We start from the raw sequence: 7,294 nt of genomic DNA, 5'->3' as shown, positions 1-7,294 counted from the left end.
CCCTTTTAAAACAAATTTGCAATCTGAATCTGTTTGAACTCAGCAGCGAAAAGTTTACGAGACAATTCATTTTGTCTCATAAATATCAGAAAACAAAACAGAGCAGGGAAGAGAGAAACTGACACCATCATGTATTCTGGTTCAGTTGCCTTATGCAATTGTGGTGAAATTTTCACTATAGTTACAGTATTACATACACCAATTCCACAGGATTGACCCAATCCTTTCACACTCAAGTTCTAACCTAACTTGACTTGGTTATGCTAATACCTAACTATTCACTCTTAGTGCTCACCCAACTAAGAAAGGGGTACCTCACTGGTACAAGATACAAGACACAATCAACCTAAAGAAATATGAAATTACTCTAGGCTTTTCACTCATGTGTATCTCTCTGCCTCTTTCCATTCTTAGGCTCTTTCAATGACTCTCTCATTCAGTCTTTTACCTCAAGAAATTACATAAAGATAAAAATTAAAAAGAAAATTACAATTTGTAAAACATGAAAGAGATTGATGCTTCAACAGCCTCTTTGCTATGTGATAAACCAGATTTGCTTTTCTCTGATTTAGTTCCTCATTCTGGCAGAATGCCCCCTTTGACTAGGAAGCACTGTCCAAGTTGATGAACTTCTTCAGAGAACTCTTCTCAGAACATAGACCTCAAAACACTGGTTATCTCTCCTTGGCTTTAGAATGATGAAAAATCTTCTTTTGTATCTCGTTACATGTTGCTGAGTTGCTCTCTCCTAGGCCAACTCTCGAGCTATGTGCTTCACCAACTCATCATCTCACTTTTTTCCGTTAAGCCTCAAAATAGGAACTTTGGTTCTGACCTTCTTTCTTGACCGAAAGCCTCATGACAACCAGGAAGAAAATGTTTTCAATGGTAAACCCAAATCTTAGCCATTGAAACACTACTTGGTCCCCAAGATACACTTTTGACCGTAGATACACAATAGTGTTGAACAGAGATCATCTTTCCTATGTATCCTATTTTGGACTGGCAGAGAGTTGGGAAGAGGAGAAGAAAGCAATATGCATGCAAGAGGAAATATGTTACCTTTGACCTCTACCTTAGCTTGATTTGATTTGATTTGGTTAATTAGACCTCAACCTTTCTTGCTTAACCTTCTCTTTCTTTCTTCTTTAGTGACTAGCTTAGGAACTAAGCTTTATCTCTCTTTTTCTCTGAGTTCTGACTGAGACAGGAAAAAGTGAACGTTGCTTTGGAAGCAAAATGGAGGGATTAGCTTGCTATTGGGATAGGATCGGTTCTTTTCATTCATGCTACCCGTTTGCTTTCTATTCATCACCTTTGGACTTCTATTATTTTTGTGGCCCACTAGAATAGATTCAGCTTGCTTTGTGTTAGGCTGCTGCAACAATGAATTTTAGCCTACAACACTTAATCACAAATAATTAACATTAATTAGATAATTGCCAAAAAATAATGTTTGTCATCATTAATTAATTTAGTTAATTTCTTAACTCAACAATCTCCCCATTGATGACAAACATAATTGAAACAATGATCAAAAAAGGAAATGAATTTGAGTAAGGTTTAGGAACTCTCTTTGATTGTTGTCATTTGCTTTTATGTTGCTCCCCCTTTCCTTTTTAAGAGTACCTCCCCTAGATTTATGCTCTTTTCTTCCTTCCTGTTTATTATTCTTATAGAGAATACAAAAAAGAGCTACACACAATTCAATTTGACTAAGGGATATTGCATAACCAGTAACACAGATCCATCCCAGTATAACATATCATGTTAATAGGGGTGGAAAAGCGGGCCGGCCCGCCCCGCCCCGCCCCGCCAACTAAAATGGGTTCAAAATGCTAGCCTGCCCCACTTTATGGCGGATTGGCGGGTCGGCGGGCTAGCCCGCTTGACTCTTTTTTTTTTTTTTGAAAAATAAAATTCATTAAAATTAACTAAAAAATAATAATTAAAAAATCAAATACAAATAAAAAAGTCAAATTATAATATAATTTTTTTATCATCTTTTTTTTAATTTTTAACTTCAATAAAATTGTTCAAAATAATATCTGTTAATAGAACTATCTTTATTTTAAAAAATAAGTCACATAATTCAAACAAATATACGAAATTGTAAAATAAAATAAATAAAGTTAATAACTAAAAGAAGAATAAAAACAAAAACAAAAAAAAAAGTGTTTGAAAATTCTACAATTATTAATTTTATAATAGTAATCACTCTTTTATTTAATAAAAAATAAAAAATAAAAATCTTCGGCCCGGCGGACCGGCCCATCCCGTCTGGCCAAAATCCGCCAATTTGGCGGTGCGGGTTTGACGGATTTTTTTAATTTGGTGGGCTCCAAATCCTAGCCCGACCTGCCCTTTTTAGCGGGTTTAGCGGGTCAGCCCGACAAGTTCAACCCGTTTTGCCACCCCTACATGTTAACATCAAAACAGAGCATTAAGTTTAACAAGGGCAAAACAACAGGTCATAAAAAGTAAGTTCCAGTTTTCATGCAAAAAATCACAGCAGTAGCAAAATTTGCAGAAATAAGCAAATCAAATCTTCATACCAAAACATTGTAGCAGCAGCTGTCAAAAAACACAATAAAAATCAAATTCACAAAAATTCAGTAGCAGCAATTAAATTCATCCTAAAAGTTCACATATTCATGCTGCTCATGCTATTACTCCTCCTTTTGTCATCAAAAGTGGAGTATAGTCAAAATCAAATAAAATTCGCACCTTAAAACTTGCAAAAAAGTGTTAATGCACAGTCTAAAACATCAAATTAATTGAAATTAAATGCAGCAGTTGTTAAAGTATTACAGTCATCCGGAATAAAAAAAAAGTAGTTCAAAAAACATAAGAGAAACAATATTCATGAGACAAAAGTGAAGAAACAGGAGCAGCTTTATGAGACAAATCTAGACATATGAACTATTTCCCTTCGAATCAGCTTCCTTTTCAGCATCAGTGGCATGATCTTCATCTTGTTGAAGATTATCAATGAACTTCATAAACACAGCCACTCGATCTCTTGATTTTCGGAAGAAATTCTCATGCTTGCTTGCTAGCTACCTTTTGTTCCTTACTCATGGCAATCATATGATTTGATTGGGAGACAAATTCTTGAACCACATCTCGAACAGCATTAAACAGAGCAGATTTTTGTCCAATAGAGATGGAAGTGCCTTCAGTGGAAGGAGGAGGAGATTCCTCAGGAATGAACTCATCATCTTCATCATCTAGAACCACTCTCTCAGAACGAGTAGGTCTTTTTTGCTATTTCACTGCACCACTTCCCTTTAGATATGAATGTCTATTTTTATAATCCTCATTAGACAAGTCAACACCAAAATGCTCAAAAATGCAAGTTAGAAACATGCCATAAGGAAGGGCTTTGTCTTTCTCACTTCTAACAGAGTCAAACATGTATCTTACCATCAAATAAGCAAAAGAAATTTCTGTTTTAATGAGCAGGGCATACAACACAAGAGTGTCAGTATAAGATACCCTTTGATATGAACTACTTTGAGGAAGTAAAACGTGATTTACAATTCGGTGCAACTGAGCACGTTCATATCCCAGGGCTTTGTGTGTGGGGGTAATGCCATCAATCAAGGAAACATGTTCACAAATATGAGCCAAAGCATCATTGAAAGAAATACCAACTCCTTCATCCCACTTAATAGAAGTATAAGCACAAGCCCCAACATCAGTGTATTTCAATGAATCACTGATGGTTTCATTGTTCGGCACAATGTCTCGACCCTTGACATAAGAATGAACACTGCCCTCATGATATGTCATGTTAGCATAAAACTCTTTGACCAAAAGAGGATACATTGGTTTTTTTTATGTTAAAAAAGGGATTCCAGTCTAAAAATTTCAAATTTTCAACAAATGAAAAACCTTTCTTTTTCAAAGTTGGTAAATCAGCAAGAAAAGAGGGACACAGGGTACGATACTTAATAACTCTTTCATAAAAGTCATTATTTATGGCAGACTTAAATCTGTAAGGGTTATAGTTGGAATGAGATGTCATGAAGTGGGATTTATGAGCAAAGAGATCAATGTCTGGTTCTCTAACAGATTTAATAGGGAGTTGAGGTTTACCTCTCTGAGAACGCAAGGGAACAGACTTTGTCTTAAGTTGAGTGGACTCAGAGGTAGGTTCGGTAGCAGCTGGGCATTTCCCCTTTGATGAACTTGGCTTCGACGAACCAAGTTTAGATGGAGGTTCCTTCGGTGGTGAAGGCGTCTGCTTAGCTGAATGTGGAAACCTTGAGGGGTTTTTAGCCATAGGATCAAACCGAGGAGGTGAGGTAGGCGGAGAAGGAGATGGAGTAAAGGTTCAGTCTTGAGAGCGAATTGAAGGTTTTGGTTTTGCAGGAAGCTTGTATATCTTTTTACGTGGTGGCTTTCGTGAGACAGTTTTCTTCCTCATTTGGGTGGTTTCTGGCTTTGAACAAAGAGAAGCAATAAAGGTAGTGGAGGAAACCGAAGAGTTTGAGGAGTTATGGAGGGAGAAAAAGAAGTATTGGTAACCGTACCCAAAAAAATTTTCTTAAACCATGCAACTGCATCACCTCTGATTTGACTTGAAAGGACTTGACATTACAAAAAGAAAGATTTGATTTTATTTAAAAATTAAAATGAAAATTAATTTTAAAATTTGAAATCTTTTTGGACATAAGGACAAAAAGAAATAAACTGAAATATACAAGCCAACAAAAACAACAAAAAAATGTAGCATCCATATTGGGCCAAGAGGTGGTTTGAATTAAAGAAACATAAAGGACCACCCATGTTCTGATTTTTTAGGTTGGCCCAAATGATTCTGCACGTGTGGCAAGGCCAGAGAACGCTGATTGGAGAGAGGGTTCTTCATTTGTCCATAATTGTCTTATACCTGTTTATAAGACAAAACTCCAACAAACACATCAGCAACTTTCAAATAATGAATCATAGCTTAAAATCCCTAGACTAGTCCTAAGCATGCAAAATCTATCCTCAGCTAGTGGTTTAGTAAAAATATTTGGTAATTGCTCCTCTGATTTAACAAATTGAATGTTAATATCCCCCTTTTGAACATGTTCTCTTATTGAGTGAAATCTCACTTCAATATGTTTAGTCATAGAGTGCAAAACTGGATTTTTAGAAATATTAATGGTACTCATATTATCACACAACAAGAAAATATTTTCAGCATTTAATTTGTAATCAACAAGCTGTATTTTTAACCACATAAACTAAGAACAACAAGAAGAAGCAGCTATATACTCAACCTCTGCAGTGGATAAAGCCACTATTGGCTATTTCTTACTTGACCAAACATTCAAGAACTTTCCAAGGAAGCAACATAAGCCTGATGTGCTCATTCTATCAATTCTATCACCGGAAAATCTGCATCATAATAACCAACTGCAGAAAAATCATCAATCTTAGGATACCAAAGACCAAAATTGGATGGGATATGAACATATCTAATGATCCTCTTAACTACAGAAAAATGAGACTCTTTTGGTTTAGATTAGAATCTTGAACACATTGCAACACTTTGCACAATATCAGGTCTAGAGGAAGTTAAGTACATAAGAGAGCCAATATCCTTTATACCTAGTTTCATCTACATCTTTCTCAGTTTCTCCCTTATCTAATTTTGAGTTAGGGTGCATGGAAGTTTCCATGGGTTTGGCATTTTTCATACCAAATTTCTTAACTAGTTCCTTGACATACTTCTCTTGATGAATAAAAATAACATTTTCTATTTGCTTAATTTGAAGCCCAAGAAAAAAAATTAAGTTCACCCATCATACTCATGTCAAATTCACTTGTCATGAGTTTTCCAAATTTAGAACAAAGGGATTCATTGGCTGATCCAAAAATAATGTCGTCAACATAAATTTGGACTAGAATGAAAGAATCATTAGAATTCTTGATAAATAGAGTTGTATCTGTGGTGCCTCTTTGAAAACCAGTTTTCAAAAGAAAAGAGCTAAGTCTCTCTTACCAAGCTCTAGGAGCTTGTCTCAAACCATAAAGAGCTTTTGATAATTTGAAAATATGGTTAGAAAATTCTTTATTTTTAAAACTAGGTGGCTGCTCCACATACACTTCTCTATCTATCACACCATTTAAGAATGCACATTTCACATCCATTTGATATAATTTAAAACCACAAAAGGTAGCATAAGCTAAAAGAAGTCTTATGGCTTCCATTTGGGCAACAGGGGCAAAGAATTCATCAAAGTATATTCCTTCTTTTTGGTCATATCCTTGTGCCACTAGCCTCGCTTTGTTTCTTGCAATGCTACCATCCTCTCCTAGCTTGTTTCGAAATATCCACTTGGTGTCGGTCACTTTCCTTCCATTTGGCCTTGGAACCAATGTCCAAACTTGGTTCTTCTCAAACTCATGAAACTCATCTTCTATTGTCTTTACCCACGAGGGGTCATCAAGGGCTTCCTTGACATTCTTAGGTTCCATTTAAGAGAGAAGAGCTATGTTTGACTCTTCACTTGCCTTTCTAGTTGAATACCGAGTTTTAACACCATGAGAGACGTCCCCAATGACAAAATTCTCAGGATAATTCTTCAAGAATCTCCATTCACGAGGTCTGGTGGACTTGGGGGCAGATTCAGTCACCGAGGGATTTAGGGAACTGCTGGTTTCAGGATTTCCTTCAAATTCATGAGATAAAACAGAATTGTCTCTTAAATTTTCAACAACTGCAGTTTCTAGTTTAGCTTGTCCAGAATTTTCAACTTCATGATTTTGTGCAGTTTCATCATCCTTCTGAGCTTGATTCCCTGCATCACAGTCTTCCAAAATACTTTGAACCAAGTTATTATCGCAAGAAGTAACATGTATGGACTCCTCAATTATTCTAGCATCTTGATGATAAACTCTATATGCTTTACTAGTTGTGGAATATCCTACAAATAAACACTCATATGCTTTTGGATCAAATTTTTCTAAATTTTCTTTGTTATTAAGAACAAGACATTTGCATCCAAAGATGTGCAAGTAGTCCAAGTTTGGTGGGTAACCTTTCCAAAGTTCATAAGGGATTTTCTTCAAAAATTTCCTTATGATAGTTTTATTCAAAATGTGGCAAGCTGTGTTTACCGCTTCAGCCCAAAGAAATTTTGGAACATTGCTCTCACAAAGCATAGCTCTTGTCATTTCTTGAATACTTCTATTTCTTCTTTCCACAACAACATTTTGTTATGGTATCTTTGGACAAGAGAAATTGTGAGATATTTTAAATTCCTCACAAAAGGATTCGAATAAATGGTTTTCAAAT

The sequence above is a fragment of the Arachis ipaensis genome, chromosome B1, assembly GCF_059453495.1.
Source record: "Arachis ipaensis isolate K30076 ecotype BB chromosome B1, ASM5945349v1, whole genome shotgun sequence".
NCBI lineage: Eukaryota > Viridiplantae > Streptophyta > Magnoliopsida > Fabales > Fabaceae > Arachis > Arachis ipaensis.
Note: the sequence above shows the minus strand (reverse complement) of the source record.